At 40.9% G+C, this 22136-nt stretch overlaps 1 protein-coding gene across 6 annotated transcripts in view; it reads right to left on the bottom strand.

The window, feature by feature from the left end:
- The window catches only part of LOC143210520 (ras-related protein Rab-37), a 138172-nt gene that overhangs the window by 51797 nt on the left and 64239 nt on the right, over positions 1–22136 (bottom strand). The window contains exon 1 of one of the 6 annotated variants that reach the window (XM_076427486.1): positions 13675–21907. The exons of 4 other annotated variants lie outside the window; for them this stretch is intronic. The gene's annotated coding sequence lies outside the window, so the exon portion shown is untranslated. Of the gene's footprint in view, positions 1–49; positions 9060–13674; positions 21908–22136 lie in introns of those variants that run through there. One more of the 6 variants, XM_076427477.1, reaches the window with a different exon arrangement.

Here is a 22136-nt window from a genome sequence, read left to right on the forward strand (position 1 = left end):
TAGCGTTAGCCGATAGTAGAATACGGTTGAACAAGTGGAAAAAGTGTACCGTGAAGGGATTGCTCTTCGTGGTCTCGCCCGTCTCGTCTAAATCCCCAGGTACAGACGAGGAACAGCTTCTCGCGGCGAACCTTTCCGTCAGCTTGTCACCAGCACGGCATTCACACTGTGGAAACGTGTCTGACAAACGATCTGGCCCCGGTTTCTCGCGCGATACGCGTCATTTTACTCTCATTCATCGTCGCCGTGCACAAAAGGAGGATGAAGATACATCCGCTTCACTCTGGCAACGCTCTCCCGATACCGCGCGCTGGCCAGTTAGGCTGTTTGTCAGCTGCAAAATGAATCGCGACTGCTACGCGAAGTAGCTGGACATGTGAAACATCCGTTAAACGAGTTTCTATGACGGAAAAGTCCAGTGAAATATTCATAGATAAAGATTACGTTCACCGAAGTTGGATCTGCTCCTAACTGTGCCTCGCGTTCTGCGGTAGCGATGCGCGTTTAGTTAATTATTCGTTCATTGATCCTCGGATTAACATTATTAGCCAGCAGCACTCTTCTTCGCTGTTCAAATACTTTATCAAATGCGGAACACCTCATTTATGAAATATTTAAGCAATTCAGAGGAGAAGGAATCTCTGAAAATTTTGCTGTGCATTATAACCTTAAAAACGAAGTGTAACAAGTAGACTGCGGATGTTTATGCAATTTGGGCAAACTCGAATAAAATAAAATCTTATTTTTCGCGGTAATAGCCTTGTTAAAATCGTACTAAATTCTGCCGTATTTTATATCCTAGCATTTTTTGAAAATTTTCAGAAGCTGTAATTGCATAAAGTTATATTAAAGAAAATTTCGTTCGAGCAAGAAATGGTGAATTGATCGTCTCGAAGAATAAATAGCTACGAAGAAGGAAAGCCTAATGCCGATGGGGCCAGTAAAATGGCGGCGATAGTATCCGATCAGCAATGATCGAGTAGCTAAATTGGATCCCACAAAAGGGAGCTGAGGCCTGAACCGAAGGGCTAAGAGTAATACACAGAGGACATTCGATACGGTCTACTCTCCCATTGTCGACGATGTTGAATTAAGACAGGCCTTACAATAGATATTTTTGCCAAAGACATCCTATACTAAAATTCGTATTGTGCACTCTCCATCCAGAAGATCTCATTCATTTGCATAAGATTCGATGTGTGTATGTACAATACATGCCTGCTGCCATTCCCTCGAAATTTACTCACGATTACCCTTTGTTACACTCTGACTATTCAATGCAATTTTGAATAATTAAGGAACGGTAGCTACCTCTAAGACTGTATGATCTTAATTATTCTTATAGCTCGTAAATTCGTAAGCTTACCGATCTGGGAGCTCCTTGCTTCGTTATATCGAACCCTTCTTATAAATGTTTTATTAAATAATTACATCGTTCCCTGAAACTACCTCTCAATGGCTGGATAATGCAAGAAAGATCATCACTAGACAGCAGAATTTATTTATGATGAAAATAAATCTGGGAACATAACAGGGCAAAATTAGAAGAATTTGTTAAATATAACCTATCATTATATTTAATCCGTTGTCATATAACAGCCCCATGATGAAAGGTCCAAATAAAATCTGTTAAAATATTATTTCTTTTTTCTTTCAAGTCAGAATAAATTCTGTCCTCCAGTTATCAATATTTAAGCACTATAAACGTAGCCGTATAATAAATATAATTTTCTTTCTCTCCTAAGAAATGATTAAAGAAGCCTGTAACTATTATAACCACGAAGAGAATTGTAATACAAGAGTTGCCAAGTGTTGTGAATATCATCCTCCTAAAGCATTGGAAAAATCTATACAGATTTGTACGAATATTGTTCCACTTGACGCGCAAATTGCTCAGCCTTAATTTGTATTTAAATTGTGCATCGGAGGGCGAACGAATTGCAAAGGATGTAGCGGCATTTATTGTCGGGAGAGACAGTGCGTAAACATTCGTAGGTTAGACGACAGGATCCAGCAAGAGGCACTTTCGCAGTATCGATTAATGGACGAACGAGATTCTCGAGCCGGAGCGTTTGTTCAGCCAGTGTGAACGGCTCTTTACGTCACTTGTGAACCGAGGCAGCAGGAAGTCCTCGCGATAAGAGGTCCCAAGGCAACTCCTTTTCCGCGTTCCGCGTTCCGATTTCGTGGCCCGGATACGTACGACTAAAAATGCAGTTTGCCGCATGGTACGCGTCGCCCAGCTTCTTGCCACCTCTATCGAACCAGTTAATTAAAAGCCGATTAAGGGCGACGCCTTGACGCGGTCTCGGTTACCTGGCCGCCGACTAAAGACGCGATCTACTTTGCATTAATCGAGTCACGGTCCACGCGTTCCTCCACGCGTCGACTCTGCCACCAAAGAACTCCAGATAACACTGTGCAACAAAAGCTCAACTGAAATGTCTAACAGAATAATATAGGTTATTATTACATTATGATTACGTCGATATATTCAAACAATTTAAATAATTATCACCGTGTAATGGACCCTTTTATCTCCCTCTCTCTCTTTCTCTCTATATCACTTCCTGGTGCATAATGCAGGAACAAATACAATACAAATTGGCAACGATAATAATTAAATTCGCAATTTATGGACAGTTTAAAATGCATTTCAATTCACTGATATTACGAATGTACATTTACAGGGACCCTATAGAACCGAAAATCACGATTAAAATTATTCCAACAATTGAGAAAATCCTCTTTCCTCAATCATCGCTTTTCTCGTAATGGTTTTCCGTAATGAAGCGATCGTTCATGATCCAGGAAATTCCAGGATCGGCGACGAAGATCGAATAATTAGAGAAACTCGGCAAGGCTGGTGAGATTTTTACTAGACTCTTCAACCATAAGAGATATCGGGATGAAATTTCCACTAAAATTAATTTAGAAATCATGCCTATATAATTATCGTAGTAAATATATCCTTTTCGTAATAATTTTCTAATTAATTTTATTAATTCTTACATTTTTGAGGGCAGTGGATATTCGAAAAAACAATACCAATTGATTAGACATCGATATGAGAAAGTTCATTTCTTTGTAAAATGTCACTAAAATCTTCGATCCAGCCCACTGTGGAGCGTGCAGGTCGGGTACACGACAATAATTATTTCAGCTAATTACTGCAAAATTCGAGCTCGTTAGAAGAGTCGGCGTGTTACGGCGCGGTGAAAACATGGGAGAGCGGTTCGCAATTCGCCTGTTTCCGTGAAAGTGTTCGATGCTCGGTGCTCCCGTGTACGCTGGTGACACGATTCACTTATTAATCGCCTTAACGAGCGACATTTAATTATTCGACAAGCGTGCAAGTTAATTCTCGCCGCGCCGGCGGCGCTCGTCCGTCCGCTTTACACATTCGCGGAGCAGCTTTCCAATCGCGAACTCATGCCGTGAAACGATATCACGTTGGTTTCAATTTGTCAAAATTGCCAGCGTGATACGGCGAGATCGATCCCATAAATTATACTTATCAATAAGCGAGCCGTTAGAGATTTCATCGGCCATAAAGCTCATTCTTCATCGCGGAACCTGTCCATTTGAATTCGTTGGTCATGGATCGGGGAACTTTATGCATGCTCACGTTTTTATCGACCGATTTAATCTTTCGAATTAATATTGGATATATTTTCACTTTTCATCACACAATATTAACAATTGTTGACATCTTGCGAGATGATCAATTTCATTTTGTCATTAGTAGACTGCGGATCTTTATGCAAAATAAAAAATGCTTGCATTGATTGCAGGCGACAGGAGCCAAATAAAAATTGTATTCTTACTTTAATGATTCTATTAAGCTAAAGCTAATACATTGATGTCCAATATTTATTACATGTCTACTGTTTTAAATTGTACGTATCCTTTTTTGTCATAAATGCATAAAATCCGCAGACTAGTCATTAGTAAATAAGATTTATTTTATTCTACGGGGTGAACCACGAATCGTGATCAATAGCGATCGAAAATGTTTTAATAAGATACAACATGGTTTCAAGAGATCTTTCACGTGATTATAACAAATTGTTTTGTGAGAAAAAGAATAAAAAAAGGCAATTTTTCTTTCCTTTGCAGTTTTTCCTTTCTATAGACTATATACTATGGAACTTTATGCAAATCTGTATTTCTATGGATGTATTTAAGAAACCAAAAATTTCAATACAACGGATACTTTTCGAACGAATATAAAATACGATAAAATGTCATCAGATTTTACGTGAACTTAGAATACATGAATTTTTCTAGACTTTTACGCGTCGTGCATACATGAATTCATTAAAGTCGTCAAGTACCCTTCGTCGCGAGGGTACACAGAGTGCGACATCGAATTCTAATCATACTCGAACGGTAAGAAACCGCGCAGTTCAACAGAATTGTCAAACGCGCGCGTCGGATCGCGCACGAAGATGGAGATATTTGTTGTAAATATTGATCCAAGGAGCAACAACCATTATTCCGCGCATCCATATTTGATCGGACGAATGGCGCGGGCCCGCGATCATCGTGTTTCATAGTCGAACGCGAAAATCAGCGGGGAACACTTCTTGGGAAGGCTGCCCCGGTGTTACGTGAACGGTGAAATCGTGTTTAACGTTTGATAAAACGATGCTCGCGTAATCCTCGGTTGCAGAAGTGGGGGAAGGAGAGAAAGAGCGAGAGAGAGTTGCAGTTCAGGCAGCGCGAATCGTTCTCCAATTAATTAACTTGGACGATTGACAAAACGAGCACCGACAGCCGGCCGGCCGGCCATTGAGAACGGCCGAGGCCGACGGACCCGGCTGCACTTTCGAGCAATTACCATTTCATTAGCGACTTAATTAGTTAGGCGGAATAGATGCGGCCCGCGTGACCGGATAGACCGTGGCGATGCTCAAACGAGGAAGGTTGCTTATTGGGAGCCGGTCGAGAGAGCCGGGATTACCGCTTCGGATGTAATTGAAATCGTGTTAGACGGCCAGATACTTGCTACTGGAAAGTCGGTTGCTATCCTTCCCTTGGATCCCGACGTCCCATGCAACAGCGTTTATGAGAAAACATCGGCGAAACTTGTGATTTTACAAACGCAAATGCTACGAAACGTTTGATCAAGAAATATTATTATATTATTCACCCTTCAATTGTTGTCTTCAATTTCACATTTTTTCTTTTCATAAAAGAATTCTTTCTTTTCATTTTCGTTCTTATTACACTATATTGTGGGAGTTAATTCCTCAATACTCAATCCTATATTTCCTTTCAGTCCATTTTCACTTGACCAATCGCATATGTATATTTAATTAGCATTTATGGACCTGTAAGACATCTTATGGATGTCTTGAAGACGTCTTTAACAGGTACAGTTTTGTAAAACAAGACGTTCAGAAGACGTTCGTAGGACATTCAAGACGTGATTAAGACGTCTTTTTGCTATCTGGGTAGGATGTTCGAAAGTAATACAGGAAAGGCTAGATCTAAGAAAAACCCTCGGGCCCGTGCTGTACCCTAGATCGTGTAGTTCTATTGTTTTCTGTCCTCGCCTAGCTAGGGTGAAAGTTGGGATAATAATAAATTTTTCATAAATAAAATTCAAGTTGCTATTCAGCTTCTATATCTTGCAACGAATGCAGACAATATTTATTCTACATAAAAGATTCGCAGACTAATGATTATCAAAAATACATGCAACCATGGTGAAAGATTTGCGTCTCTGATGAGGGCAATTTTTTGTCGCCTAGTCCACGAATAATCCCAGTGTCAGTCAGTACGTTAAGAGTCTGACATCGAGCGTCTACTCCATTAATAATTTAAAGGTAACCGGTGGCTAACTGCGGCCCGGTGGATTGATCGGATAATCGATACACGCTGTCTGTGAACTGGAAAAAATTGGGTCCATGCTGCACCCGCGGCCGAAAACAAGCATGTGCACACGAGTGCACGCGGGGGTTCGTTCACAACCCCCTTTACACCCTTGTAACGTCACGGTGAAATTCATGGCCGATTTCACGCTGTACGTAACACCATACCATCCCCGGAATGTTTTTTCAGATTCCAGTTCATTATTTATTCCTATTATTATTTATTTAGTTCGTCGTTCGATCACGGATCTCTATGGTGATCCTAGTCGAACAAAAAATTCAAATAATACCGTGCTCGGTTTTGTAACTTCTCCCGCCTGCGAACGAAGCGGTTCCCTTTCGTGCGGGTTTAAACTATGTATGCGCCCGGACAATTTTTTCACGAAAATTCTCACTGTTTAGGGCAGTACGTTCTATTTAATGATTGCGTCAATATTCGGGCATTTTAAGGCACTTCTCTGCAATTTCTGTTTAAAATATTTCGTGTGTTCGTCTCGAAAATTGATTTAGATTTAGCACTCGACTGGCGACTCAGAGTCACCACTGAAAATTGCTGTACCATTTATTTGCAATATTGTTTATATAATCAAATATGTTGGGGTATCTAATAAATTACTGCACATTTAATTTAGTATATCAATTTGATATGCATAAAATGAAAAAAATCATATACAATGGAATTGCTTTAGGTCGGAAGAAATGTTTAATTTTCTTAAAAAATAATTTCAACAAATCCGCAGTCTAGTTATCAGAAATACAGAAAATCCGTATCACAATAATTATTATTAAGCTACACGTATCAGGTTTGTGACTCGGTAGTTCCAGCGAGAAGCCGAGATAAATTTAGTCACCTAATTGAGCTTCCACTTTGATCCACATTAGCTTCTATCATATTGACACAACGATCACCGGTGCACAAAGGTTAATGGACGGCTGCTTAGTAGCCGAGACGGTCTCGAGATTCAGGAAGCTCCTTCGAGTGGAGGTTCATCCACGATAAATCAGGGAAAGCCGATTTATTGGCAGCGGATTACAGTAACCAGGCTAAGGAAGTGGCGGTTCACATGATCGCAACCGCTCGGCCCGGCCGATAGTCATCGAGATAAAGATTAATCACCGCGAGGAAGCCGCTTGTTTCGCGTTATCCACCGCTTGTAACCCCATCGGCAACCGGCCGCCGATCGGAGGAATAATTAATTGGTGAAGTTGCTTCGCCAAAGCCGAACCCTAACCGAGCTTGATTAACCGCAATCGGTCGTGATCATAATTTGTCCGGGAACAGAGAAAATTGGTTCACAATGGACCGCCGCTTCCGAGAACGATACCTGGCTAAACGCTGCTGCATTTCATAGCTATCTTTATCTTGTTATTGTTACCTAAATCGAGCGAAAAGTAACGTAGTAAATTATTCTATTAATTTATTTGGTCAATGTTGTTTCAGCTGGGCGACTGTCAGTGGTATATAAAGCGGATCTCTATGCAAAATAAAAATGAAGTGAAGATGCACTTTCTCATTTAATCATTTGAATAAGTCGGCCACATCATAAAATTTGTCGAACGTCTTCGAATCTTAAATGATTTAACAAACATAGTTCGGCAAATATAATCAAGAATTATAATGTTATATAATAAACCAATAAAATATTTCGGCGATCAGAAAAAATATTTTTGTGTCCAGAAAAATCGAGATTTGCCATTCTGCAGTGCGATGGCAAGGTGTTCTGTTATGGGATCGCGTTGCAATCGAGTTACGTAGAAGTTCCGTAGCAAATTAGTCTGTGTAGCTTCGTAGTATTAACGAGGATGATTGAAATCAAAGTTCCGTTTCGAGTAAAATTGACCTGTTCGGTGCTTCATAGGTAAACGATGTAGCTCGCGATCCGGATCAAGTGGATCGTTAAATACAGAACGGAACGTTCTCGAGAATTGTTGTCGGGTTTCGCGCCGCTATAAAGTTCACTTTACAAAACTTGTTGCAGTTACGAATGCGCACGGTATTTTTCCGCGAAACGTTTTTGTGCGAATAAAATCGTCCATTCGAGCGAATCTCTCCCCTTAACACCTTAACAACGGATGACGCATTGTTACGTCGAATGGGCATTCGGGTGAAATATAAAGCAAACATTTCAGCGGAATTCGCTGAATGACCTAAATGTCATTTCGCGCGTTTTTAAGCGTTTCGTATGAACGGTGATTTTAATATTAATGTTTTCAATGAGACTTCCCAGAAATTAATGACCGTGGACGTAAAATAGGAAGGCAACAATTTTATTAATTGCCACCGTCCAGCGACATCCTTAATGAATTTTCTGCAACATCGTGTGTAGCACTTTCCAAAGAATTTTCAATAGCTTGCAAGGTCTTTATTGAATGCATTCTGACTTTGTAACGTGCAGGGAATATTAGACTTGCCTCTCATACCCTTCCCCTTCTACGACGCTGTTCCCCCTCGCTTCCGCCACGACCCGGTCACGTGACGCGTCTCTGACGTGCATGAGTAACGTGAACATTAATTGTTTTCCTCTAAACGGGACATCTATTAATTTTTAGGTAATAGTACCCATACTTCTTCATAGTTTCTATTTTTACCACGCTTATAAATATTAGGTTGTCGAGTTGTCGTTGTTGTATGCGTCAAATCTTGTAATCGAATTTTAAACCACTTCCCGATGAGCTAGAGACTTGAAACTTTAAACATAGCTCAGGGCTGGATGACAATGCAATATTAAAAAACAAATTTTTAAAAAAACTGTGCGTCCAGGAGAAGAAAGAATCTTATATTAACCGTCACACCTCGCCGTGCGACGCTCGGTGGTACGTCATTGCGTTCAACGATCCCCACTCCGCGTGCCAGCGCTCCCTACTTCACTACGTGTTCCCACTCCGACTCATCCCCACTCCACTGGCCCACTTCGCACCGAAGGAGCTCAGTGGGGTTGTGGGGTTCTGTTCATTCAGTTTTTCGGACAATTTCGGACTCCATCAAAGGACGTCGTCTCTCGGAGTCATCCCCTCATTCTATCTCGCGTATTTCCATACCTTGCATTTCTGTATCTTACTATTTCATACCTGTATTACTATATCTTGCGTTCCATTTAAAAAAGACTAAAAAGTAGAAAATAAAAAAATATATAAAAAGACTTTTTAAAATCCACGCATATATTAAAATGCACTAAAAAGGAGAAAGTTTTAGTTACTATAAATAAAAGCGTGGAGCGCCCACGAATATTGTGTCAATATAGTTTAGCGCTCCACGCTTTTATTTATAGTCACTATAATATCTAAAAAAATTATTCTCTCCTTTTTAGTGCATTTTAATCCGGTACTGGCAGAGAGGGAGGGTAATTTTCCCCTCGATTCGAGTGAATTCCCCTGATCTGACACTGGTTTACCGTACTGAATAATCGGACACAATGGCGGCGTTTAAAAGTGACATAAATTCGGACCTACTTCGAACGCATTACGCATTGCGAATTCGCAGAGAGGAGAAATATCGGATTAGCGGTCGCGCGTGAAATCCGTCGAATTAGTTCGCGAAGAAACGAGCCGGCCGTGGCAGCATCTTTTAATCATTAACGCGACCTTAATCGACGAATACGAGCGAATCCGGCGACGATTTCCATTCGGCCCGACACAATACCGCCCGGCTGGCCGCTCGTCGAATAAATTTTCCACCACATAAGCGTCCGAGGGAAATATTTTCCCCGGCAAGTGATCGTTACCGGACACGAAAACACAGCTGTTTCCTCGAGGCCGGGGGCCGATAAAAACAGGGAGAAAACCTCGTCGTGCCTCGGAGGCGCGTCGGATAAGCGTGTTATGGGATCCTGTAACCCGTTACCGATCCATGAATTCCAATAGAAAAATTCCATGCTTCGAAGGGAAAAAACCTGTCGCGATACAACCAAGATACCGCGTCGATCTTCATAGAACTGTTAAAACAGTTTTCCATCCGACTCCGGAGACCGGCCAAGAATCTTTTCCAATAGCTCGCTCGATAAAAGCTTCGATAGCTCTCCTTTCTTTATGGCAAAGAGGCTGGATATTTGATAACTTTCCATCAACGACGCCCTGAAGTCAGGTTCAACGACGGCCCTTCGATCTTGCCCTTGCAAGTCGCATTCACTTTTTATTCTCTTCGCCTTTGCATATCCACTTCGCGTTTATTTATGCAACGATTGTATTGTTCTATTATTACTTTAATACATACGTCGCTTTTGAATTCTTTCTCCAGGCCGCGTTTTATGTTCCAATCTTTTCTTTTCTGTATCACGGAAGAATGGGAGATTTTTTTATTATTGTTTCACGATTGGTTATGGTCGGCGGTTACAAAGGAAAAAATGCACCTGTCGACTCCACGATATTTAAAATAGATTATTGAAACATTTGCAAAAAATGCAAATGAAAAATTATAGGATTTATTGCAGAATTGTTTTCTGTTTTATAATTCTTTTCTAGAGACGTACAAGGTTTGAAGGAGGATCGCATAATTCAGGCGAGAAAATATGAATCGGAGGAAGTAGTAAACACGACGAACAGCGTCCTTTCAAAAATGAAATGGCAGCTTTCAGCTCATCCAGTTGTCCCGGAGCTCTCGCAGAGGCGAGGGCGCGGAAAATCTGCAATCTGCATTCGTGGAAGAATACTCGTGACAAGGATATTGTGCGCGGAGCTCAAACGCAGATGTCGCCAATTTTCGAAACTAAAAGGCTCGCGAAACAACGCCTTTTGAAACGTTACTCCTCGAGCGTGCCGCGGGAACACGAATCACTGGGAATCAGTTTCGGATCGGATTGTCTAATTCGAGCAGTTTGAACGCGACGTGGCGTGGGTGCACCGATGCAAGCCGCGATGCGCGCAATTCACGCGGCCCAAATCAGATTCGATCGCTGCGAATAAAATAGAATTAATGTCTCTTTGTTCCGCGAACCACCGTTTCCCAGGAAAATGAATATCTTTTACCAACCGATTTCCTTCCTAAATGTTTCTGACAATCAAACATTTGAAGAACCTGAAGATCTTGTTGCACTACTTTCAGTTCGTTAAAATGATTAAAGAAAGGAGAGAATGTTTATGCAGCTCCTGTGTCTTGCGATTCATTCTGACGATTTTTATTTTGCAAACCGGTCAAAAATTGCTAAGTGTTTGTCGAATTTCGAAATGGAAAATTCTTGGAGCTCCGAATTCCAATTAGGAATACACGCGGATTTCGCGCGCAATATTTATTTCGACGAGGTATAAAGCGACGTATAAATTAATGAGAAACAGAGGATCAAAAACACGAGTAAAACCCCTTGGTACCCGAGGATGTAGAGGCTCTAGCGTATCCTCATTAAAAGCACACGTTATAGTATCAGGAATTTAATCCTATGTCATCATTAACATAATCAGTACTACATTAAAAACCCACTCGGCCACCGTAAATCCTTCGTTTACACGCTTCAATGGTACATCCGGATGCCTCTGGCTCTGACAGAATGAGACCGTTAGCGATAAAACTGCTGTTTTTCAATTCTTCAGAATGATTTCAGGAAAGAATTCTCTACACAAACATTTGAAAAATAAATTTCAGCCTGCAACATCGAATTTAAATGGAGATTCGTAAAAAAAGCACCGTTCGATACGCGATAGCTCGAACGAAATAGTGTAAACGATAAATGGATCTGTTTACGAAATCGTAGAAAAAAATCCGTGTAGAAAATCTGTTAAACCGAAATCGAATTTTCCCAGGGAATGGTTGATCAACCATTTCTGATACAACCCTCTTCCTTCACAATGTTAAACCTTTAATCGATTCGGAATGCTACAATCAGGGAAAATAATGACTTGTAACAGGAGAATTGAAATCGTCGGGGAATTCAATAGGGGAAACAATTTTCTTCGACCGTGGTTTAAGGGTGTGTTCAGCGTAATTTCACGTAATACGACGCTTTTCGGACAGAGAGTTGCCGACGTCGAGTGCAGGCCGCGTAAAAGTACATAGATAGCTCCGCTTTCCGGTGGATCGCAACGTTGATACGCGTTATCGAGCAACCATCATTAGAGTTATGCGCGTCGATTATGAAACCGTTGCGGAAGCGTCGGCTCACCCCAAAATGAATCGGTCCTAAACAGACGCGCAATTTTCCGGTGAAAATGTCTACGATTCTAGATTTAAACGAAAGCAAATTTCACCGAGCAAAATTTTTCACACCGGAATTTAACACGTTTGAAGAAAAACTGTTTCTTCAACGCTGAGCTACCGGGTTCGAAAAGTATGTAATGTGTATTCGCTGCATTATAAAAGTTGATCTAATTTATTTATATCTCTTGCAATTTATATTAAAGTGGAGGATTTTCTGTTCGAAGACCTGAAGACTTCTTTAGTTGACAGGTCATCTGAGACATGTTCTTGTAACAACAGAATTTTGTTCACAGCTTAAAAATTGATACAGTAAATCACGAAAGTGTTCGTGAAATCTGTGGATTTTAAGCAAAAAGTTACCAAAAGTCGCGAAAAATTATGATTTTTGGCATTCGTAGTGATTCGTGAATATGTTAATTGATTTCGATGATATGTTCAACATATGTATAACTAACTCACATCTACAAAACGCATATTTTTAATTTTCATTACGAGCTCTAATAAAGAAGTTTTGAAAAGTGCCTTTTTTACTTTCTCACGTAATTCTTAGCAATCGCGATTTTTTCAAAATGTTTATCGCATGTCATTTGGTAAACCAATTCTTCTAATATTTGAAAAAAGGCCGCGTTTGGTCCGATTATAAAAGAGTTATACTGTTTTAAAGTGCGTTCAAATACTTTCCTGAGTCACTGTAAATGTAATGTGTAGACTGCGGATTTTTATGCGTTTATAGCAAAATTGAGTAGATGAAATTCAAAATTGTTAAAAAATATTAAAAATTGAAGATGTCAATATACGATTTCTCCTCTTTTAAAACCATTAAGGGAAGTGATAAAATTCAATTTAGTTTCTATTCGTGCAATCTATGTAGACAATTTTTATTTTGCATAAAGATCCGCAGTAATGAGACATGACTAGACTGCAGATTTTATGTAATTATGACAAAATTGAAACAGTGAAAGTATTCCAACAATGTAAACATATTTTGGGTATCAAAATAATTAAGGAAAGCTTGCAGCCTTTTTTTATTTTCCACATAAATCTGCAGTCTAGATATGACTTATGTTTCAACATTATTTATACAAAAATAAAAGAAACGCGACAGTAAAGCACCAACGAGAAGACGAAAAGTTTGTTGGATCTCTTATGTCAGACGATGATCCTCGATCACAATGTAACCGTACAAAAAGGGAAACACCAAATCGATCTCCAAGCAACCTTTAAAGAAAAGAAAAGCCGAAAGAATATGAAACTACACCATCAGGTGGGAAGAGACGTGTAGCTGATCACGTCACATCGCTGACGACCACCCCCGCACTTGAAATCCGCACGATCAAACGAGAGCACTGCGATAGATCTCTCGACATACGAACCACCTTATGTTCTTCCCCTAAAATGCCAAGAACAACACTGAACGAAGCAAGAAAAATTGCACAGAAAATTCCTAGACCCTTTCGAAATCCACATCGAATGACCCACGTCTAAAAATTTGCGTTCCGTTCAACAGGAGACAAAAAAGGAACAATTTTTCTTTAAAAAAAAAGAAAACAAAGAATAGCAACATCCATGAAAACAACAGCAAAGTGATTAGAGACACAGTAGCGAGCGAAAGGTAAAAGATAGAAAGATGAGAAAAGAAATAATTTGGAAGGATCCATCGTGAACACTCACGAGAGAAGGGACAACCAAAACCGTGTGCGCGCTCGGCGGTTTCGCGCGGAACGCGGCAGAGAGAGATCGGACCGACTTGGACAGTTCGGAGAAACTGTCGGCACTGTGACGCTGAACGAGGGGTTTTCTACCCCCTAGTACCGCCACCTGAAGCCGCAGGGGGTCCTTCGGGGTGTCTGCCACTGTGTGAGTCGTTGTGTAGCACGAACGCACACGCTCGCACAGCCGCGCGCTGATCTCGGAGCCGGCCAGGAGACTTCGGCGTTTCCATGGCGATTGGTGCGCGCGTGCCGTGCCGTGCCGTCCCACGCCGGTGCATGCGCATCGCCGATGCAACCACGCTCGCAACAGGTTTTGTCCGGCAGCCCTGGAACAGAGAGCTGCCGCCGGGATATGCCCGGATCCGGACCATCGATCTCGATCCCGTTTCCCGAGGAACCCCTGTCAGAGACGCGCAGTGGCGAATTCAGACGAACTCGTGGCCAAAAGTAGAAAAAACTGTTATCTGAACTCGAGAAATTTGTTTAAATAACTTAACAGAGCTTATTTTGCCGTTAATTACAACACTTTACATTTAATGCTGTCAGAGATATGCGAGTCGAAAGTTGAGGTTTCTGTAATGTCGGCTTTTCCAGCCATACTTAAAAATTGCTGTGCGATTTGTTATCAATAGACAGCGGATCTTTATGCATTTACAGCAAAATTGAATAGATGAATTCAATGAAATTCAAAATTGTTGAAATAGTTTCTAAATGGAAGATATCAATATATTGATTTCTCCTCTTTTAAAATCATTAAGGGGAGAAATAACATTGAATTTGATTTCTATCTCTTGCAATCGATGCAGACAATTTTTATTTTGCATATCCGCGGTCTAGTTATCAGAATTACAATTATGTTTTCAGTTAATATTTCTCTTGATTTTATTACTGTATTTTATTTATCACAGCTGTGACAACTAAAAATACGAGAAGCGTCTAAATTTTATGCTTCTTCAATGAAATAGTTGTCCATCGATCGAGATCAAGCAGTAATTCTGTTTTTAAAAGAAACTTTGAAGCTTACTGAACAACATTCTGTTTAGTTCGCAAGCGATAACTTGCGACTTTATGAATTATCTTCATTTTCATACGGGTCCATACATAATCAGTATGAGAAAAAACATGTTCTAATAAAGGAGTAGTTCTAATAAAAGAGTAGCTTACACGGATGTTTTTCAATTCTTGGATATACCGAGTATCAATGAATATTAGGTGTATAAATCGCTTTCTTATAAGGTGCATACAAATTCAATATTTTTAATAAAAAAAAGTACAGTATTGTCATTATAAAGTCATACCATTGGCATTTATTGAAGAGGTTGCGCTGATTGGTTACGGAATTTCTCCCTCATTTTGTACATTTTTTGTACTGTCCCTCCTCAGTGGTTTTGAAGTTTTCAGAGTCGACTATAGATTGAACGGTCCATTTCTGAAGAACAAGGACGATAGCGCTGTTCCATTTTTGTCAAACCGTTCGCCCAAGATCTCAGATTGGAGACCCGTTTGATAGTCTTTAGATTTCAGGGGATCCAAAGAGCATAGCAGTTGGAGGGTTGATGACCCTACTGCTCAGTTTTTGACGGTCCGAAAAACTTTGCCTGGTTTCGAGGACGGCTTCATCATGGCAGTTCGGTTTCCACAGTTTATCTCAATTCTGATTGCCTCTATTCTTTTTCGGATTTTCTGGTTCTGCTGATGGTACTTCAGACCAGTTCGATCGACTCGGCGCGTTTTTGTTGGTTGCGAGGCTTGCGATCTATCGCGCGACAGTGTTTTTAGGGGATTTCGAAGGGAAGAGCAGTTTGTTCGGGGATTTTCGAGAGTCCGCAGACATTCTCGTGTGGTTTCGTTGATTGCTTTCGAAACTGCTGGTGTTAGCAGAGCTCTATCTGTCGGGGGACCTTTTAACAACCGTTCTATCGTTCTTAACCCCTTGCCGTATTTTAGCGAGTCTGACTCGTGATGAAGATTTTAGCAAAGTCTTACAAATATGAATGTTACGCCTTTCTTTTTAATCAATAATTAAGCATTAAAATTAATATAGCCATATAAAATTCCTAACTTGCTTTTTACAGGTTTTACCAATGTGTCAAATGTAAATTAATCTGTGATTTATCCAAAAGATAAGAATTTACAGATAACGTTGCTATCATCAACAACAGCATTGAAGATGTTTTAAAAAGACAATGAAAATGGATACCCGAGTCTGAACTAAGGGTTGCGATCGTAATAAGGGAATAGAGAAAGGGAAGAATACGAAATTTTGTGAAAATCGAGAAGATACAAATTTCTATAGCACATGCACAATGGAAAAATAAGAGAACATTAAATCCCCATCATATGATGAAAATGGAAGAAAAGCATAATATCCGAAGGGCGATTGCAACCAGACGCTAATTAATCGAACAAAAAGATTAATTATTACTGCCGAAGCAACCGTGCTCGTAAACATCGTTGGATATGCACAAAAGGGAAGGCGATCCATTGAATCGTTGATAAATCGATGAAGCGACAAGCTCGGGTGGAAAAGCATCGATCCGAGGGCCTTTAAAGCCGAGCCAACAAACAGCTGGGATCGATAGCGTGGTGGAAGAAGAACGTTGGGACGAATGATAACCCGACAGAAGAAGAATGTGCTCGATCGGGAGAGGCTGCAGTTCGACTCGTTCGACGCGAATTGACGAATTGCCCGCAGCCCGTCGGCTTCTATGGAAATCGAATCGTGTCGGCCCGTTCCTTGAGCAAAAAATCACCGGATTTCATCCCCCTAAGGGGGTGATTCGACGATTTATCCTGTTTACGAGAGAGAAAAAGTCGTGAATCTGCTGGCTGCCACGACCGTTTCTTCGGGGCTCGCGGTCTCGATGGCTTCGGGTCGGTTTTGCATCGACACGAACCAGCATGGCACCCTTGGAAAACTACCCCCGATCGCAGAGTTGCAACAAGGAAGTCTTAGAAATATCGCGAACCATTCAACTTGTCGGGATTTCCAGATGATCACCGCTCCAACGCGCCGCATTTCTCCGGGGAGCGCGCGTGTCGTATCACTACACGTGCGCGAATTTGCGGGGAATAGATGTCTTTCGGGACCCTCGGCTCAGAATTCTGAGAGATACTTTATTGGGTGAGCACAGAAGTTTCGATTGTTTGCGTTGCGACTGTGGCATCCTACTGAAAAATAGTTTATTCGATCGGGCAATTTCTATTCTTATATCAGGCTAGTGCAAAAATAATGGCTGGACTGCGGATCTTTATGCATTTGTGGTCTATAAAAATTTTAAAAAGCTCCTTTAGTATCAAATTTGTCAGAATAAAGTACAATGTTTATTTATTTTGGACCCAAAAAAATAGCATTTTATTTGGTATCGCTCTCTTAACTTTTAGTTACTCGCATGGGGTCATGGTAATATCGTTGTCTTCATAAATGCGTAATTCCTGTCAAAAACTAATGTAAGTAAATAATTAATTAGAACTGAAGTAGTTGTTTTAGTTGAATTGAAACATTATTAGATGGGAGTCCTACAAGACTCCACGCGAGCAATTTTGTACAAATCGAGGTGCGAGTACCTAAAAGTCAAAATTTGTCTAGAAAAATTGAAAATTGCATAAACATCAGCAGTCTAATAATGGCGATCAGTTAAGATCTACTCAAGGTGGCTTAGTTATACGGGACCTGTACGATCTAAGAAAAACGAATATCCCAACAGTGTAATCTACTGGGATCATGCTGCGTAATCTGATAATCCGATAGTCGGATACTCTCGAGTGCTCTGGATTACGTAGAATTGGCCACGATACTATACAGTCTGGAGCGCGATAGTGGGGGTAGAACGCTGTCCTTTTCTCAAGAAAATAGCAGAACTGCACGGACCCGAGGGTTCTTTGATCGTACCTTTACTGTGTACGAGCAATATAAGCAAAGGTTTGTCCGGAAAATGATTTCCAAAACACAGAGTAAAAGGATCCAATTATTAATCTTATTAAGAACGCGTCAGAACATTTGAATCCGACGCTACATCGCAGAATGTTTTACCAACTCTCCGGAGCGTAACTAAACATTTCATTTCTTTGGCGGTTATACGAGGTAATTGAATGTTTTGCCACGCTGCACTGAAACCATTGTCAGGAGTAACGCATGCGAATAACTCTCGCTTGAAAAATATAATAATGATCGCAAAAGCAAGTTTATTAAGTCCAGGTTTTTTATCGTCGCAATTTTTCCGCATCACTAAATATATCGTTCTGTGTAAATCGTACGAACTGAATATCAAATGGCGCGCCGGTGGGCTGGTTCATTTAAATAAGAAATTCTCGACAATACCGCAATTGTATAAAATGTAGAGGACCGTTAAACCATTTTCAGAAAGAAAGGAAAACACGCATTAATATTTAAAGGGTGCTCCACCCTGGGGAACCTAATGGTGGCGGAAAGAACAATTTGCCTGATACGCAGACTGCGAGAAATGCAGCTTTATATTCCTGCAGATAGGATTAAGAAACTTATAGTTAAAGTTTTATTGCTTATGGGAATCGCTTCAGTGAATTATAAGCAAATATTATATACGCATACATGTGTATGTTCGATATTGTTAGGATTTTAAAATAAGAGTATAAAGGAGGATCGCGTTTAAGTTGATTAGACATTCATCCCGGAAAAATAAATTGAAACTGTATCGAATCAAATAGAATCATCGTGCTGCACAAATGGAACGAAAGTGTACTAAATTCCATTAAAACTTTCTACTGCGCCAACGAAATCAAGCCGTATTAAATTCCGTTCATATTTTCTACTACACGAATGATGTAAAATTACATTAAACTCTAATTGAATATCGCGTCATAGAACTTTTTCAAAGTGATATTTGAAATGACCAAAGTTCCGAAGTCTGCTGATAATAATAACTCCACGAAATTCAGTCCCATCGCTTCGGAATCGAAAGAAAAAGCAATTTCCCGGAAGTTACCTCTCAAAGAATAAAGGTGGAAAGGGTTGGAGAGCCAGTACGAGGTTTTTTATTCAGAATCTGAAAGAAATTTGTGAAATCCACGTTTCGAAAACGAAACCCAGCGGGACCCGATCGAAATAATTCAGGGCGCGCTTGGCATACTGCGGGAATTCTCCCCGGTATCGTTTTGTGAATCCGCGTAACTTTAAACGGTATGTATTCCCATTCGCGGCGATGCAGAAACGGACGTACATAAATTTCCGGCCAGTTTTTTTGTCATCTTACCCAGCAACGCTGAAAGCTGGCTGTCCGCGGGGCTAAGCGTCTTTATGGGGACGGGGCACGAGCGAGATTCCGCGGGGGATTAATTAAATTGCAAATTCGGCGGACTTAGTATCGCCCGGCAAGAACGCGGACGATCGGGAAAAATTTCAATCTGGAACTTCTTTATCCGCCGCAAGAGATCTACGACTCTTCATCCGAATTTCCGGACGCCGGATTTTATGCATCTGGGGCAGGAATGAGTACGTCGAATTGTGAACCAGTGAAAACATTTAAGGAACTTCACGATAACGTTGTGTCTATGAGGGAAAGAAATCATAGGCTGTATTCCGTATCTTGCGGTTCAAGCAAACATAATTGATAATAACATCAGAGTTATAATTATCAATTATAAATGCTGTTAGGATTATTATGATTAAACTAGTATAATTCCCATTGAAAAATCAACGGCTGGCTTATTTCTGGAAGTATGCCACTAGGGTGATGACTTTTGAGGGCGATTACGGCCTGGAATATTTTATCTAGCGCTTTTGAGAACTGAAAAACTCCATCTTTGCATATTATCGAGAAATGAAAAGGCGCATCCCGCACTCTTGCAATCCTGGACACGAGTCTACTCTCTTAAAAGCAATGTTTTGCGACTTTTGAATATTGCAGGACACCACAATGTCTAGATTTGATCCGACGGTTTCCTGCGTCCATTATTCACGCGCATCCGCACGATGCGCTGTCCGAATAATGCAAGGCGTGTGCGAAACTGACCACATGACTGCTTCCGGGCCCTTCGAGCTGCCAATGGAAGCCTCTTTGCGATCGAGCAGATAATGAAATCGAGCTGCCCGGTTTTTATCGTTCCATTATTCTTATTTAGACTCCTCACAGTTCGTCGATTCCTCTTTTTATAGCGGTTCTCGAGCGGAGGCTCTTCGCTAGAAGGAATTGCGCTAGCTTCGAATTCGCGACTTCGGAAATCTTTACGCCCCATCAACTTGACAATTGAATATTCACTGATCTACGAGTTTTTTTCATTTGATCCTATTAATCTTTTAACGGCCGATCAATTCCTTTTCTAATCTAAGTTTCACGAGAGATGAACAGAATGTATTTTTAACTGTTTTCTGAATTGACGTGTTAATAAATTCCTTTATTCAAGCACATATACCCCGAAGATCGTACGAACTCTAAATAAATCTTCTCGTTACTTCGCAGCAATATATTAGGTGTGCATTTCATGTAATAAAATCTTGTCTAGTGACTCCCAATCTGTCTGCCAATTCTTCTTGCGTCTGGGTCGAATTTTCGTTGAGCAATTCTTCTAACTCACCGTCATCGAACTTTCTTGGTGCACCTGAACGATCGTCGTCTTCCAGATGAAAATTTCCGGCTTTAAATCTTTGGTACCAGTGTTTGCATGTTCTGTAAGACACAGCGTTCTCTCCCAGTGTCGAACAAATCATTTGAGTAGCTTCAACAGCTGATTTCCTAAGCTGGAATGCAAAGAGTAAGCAGTGACGTAAATGCTGCTTCTCGCACGTCATATTGCTTGAAATTGTTTCATAGGACTGGAAACTCTTAGAGCGCTCATCACGACTCTTCTTAAAACTAAAAGAACGCTCTTTCAGATGACACCAAAGTTGGGAAGTAATTCGAATTCAGTCAAAAGTTATGATCGTAGAAAAAAGGGACCTTATTTGCACACCTAATACATCAATTTAATGCTTGGTATAGCTCCAACAAAATTAAAATTCTAATGAACTATTGCAAGTTCTAACGACGTCAGCATTCCAGACGAATAATTAAAGTGCAACTACATACTTTTCTCCTGTAAAGAGCACCGCGGTAGAAATGCAAGTTGGACGGCTGCGTTCATCGATGAACCTTCATTTCTGCCGGACTTGTCCGAGTTCTAATTAACTCGGCGACGCCTGTGCATCGTCTGCAGCTGGTTGCGTCAGCTTTGTCGCGGATATTTTAAATTGTGCATTCCACGAGCGCGTTGTTTCGCGAGCCGGGTTTCCTTTGTGCGGGAAACGCGTTCCCGTGCGAACTGTGCTTTTATTATCGTGCTCGCTGTAAAAATTCCGTTTCCGCAGCCGTCGTGCCGCGAATTCGACGACCATGAACAGCACCTACTCATTTCCCGGTTATCGTATCTCGCTTATCGGCCCGTTTCGTCGTGGCGCTCGCTGTCCTTCTCCCTCGGCGAACCGCGCAGCTCGCTTCGCGAACCTCTTCGTCCCTCTTTTTCCATTCTTCGATGTTCCGTCTTGCTCTTTCGACTCGCCGCTCTTTTCGGCTATCTTCGTCGGGCTCGTTTGTTCGTGGCTTGCCCTCGTGTCGCGTGTGTACGAATTATATCCACACACAAGGGAAGACAGAGTGGCTAAAGCCTGCTATCGGGCGTCCCACTGCGAGCGAGCCCCGGGGGCCGGAGTTTATTAGCACAACCCCCGGTTAGCGATGGCTGCGAACCTCTCCGCGCCGTGAACAAGCGCCGCACAGTCGACCAAACTGATGAATTCCGTGTCAAAATCAAAGAACTTTCGATAGAAACCAGATAGAGTACTAATTTTGTTTTTCGTTTAAGTTAAAGCTGAAATATTGCAAACAATTATGATTTCATTAATTCTTTTCACACAAATCGATTTCTCCCAAAATCCTCAGGTAGTAGACAAATTTTGCGACCGGATTTGAAATCAGCGTGACAAAGTCTACGGAAAATGATGTACAGCATGTCAGCATTTTTGTAATTCTGCTAGTTTAACACAGATTTTCAAGGTTAAAAAACGTTCGTATCATAATCTCTCTATATTTCTCATATTCTGCAATATTTCAGCTTTAATGTAAAAAAGAAATCGTCGCTCTATCGAAGTTTCTTTGATTTTTACATAGAATTCATCAGTTTAGGGGTGTGCGAGTATTCGATATATTCGAGTACTCGAATTTCGAGTCTAGTTTGAATTTTTCGAGCTACTTGAAATCGACGAACTGTTTGAAAAAAATGCGAGCTACTTGAAAAAATCAAACGGCTCGAATATTCGAGCCCTCGTAAAACTTCGATCTACTTTCAAATGAATTTTTAGCTCGAAATTTTTCCAATTATTCGAATTCAGTAAAGTCGCGATTCTTGTCAAACAGCCTGTGTTCTGCACGGTCAACTACGTGTGTTACGCACGGTAACTCGAAAGCTAAA

This window comes from Lasioglossum baleicum, chromosome 1, assembly GCF_051020765.1.
Source record: "Lasioglossum baleicum chromosome 1, iyLasBale1, whole genome shotgun sequence".
In the NCBI taxonomy this organism is placed as follows: Eukaryota; Metazoa; Arthropoda; class Insecta; order Hymenoptera; family Halictidae; genus Lasioglossum; species Lasioglossum baleicum.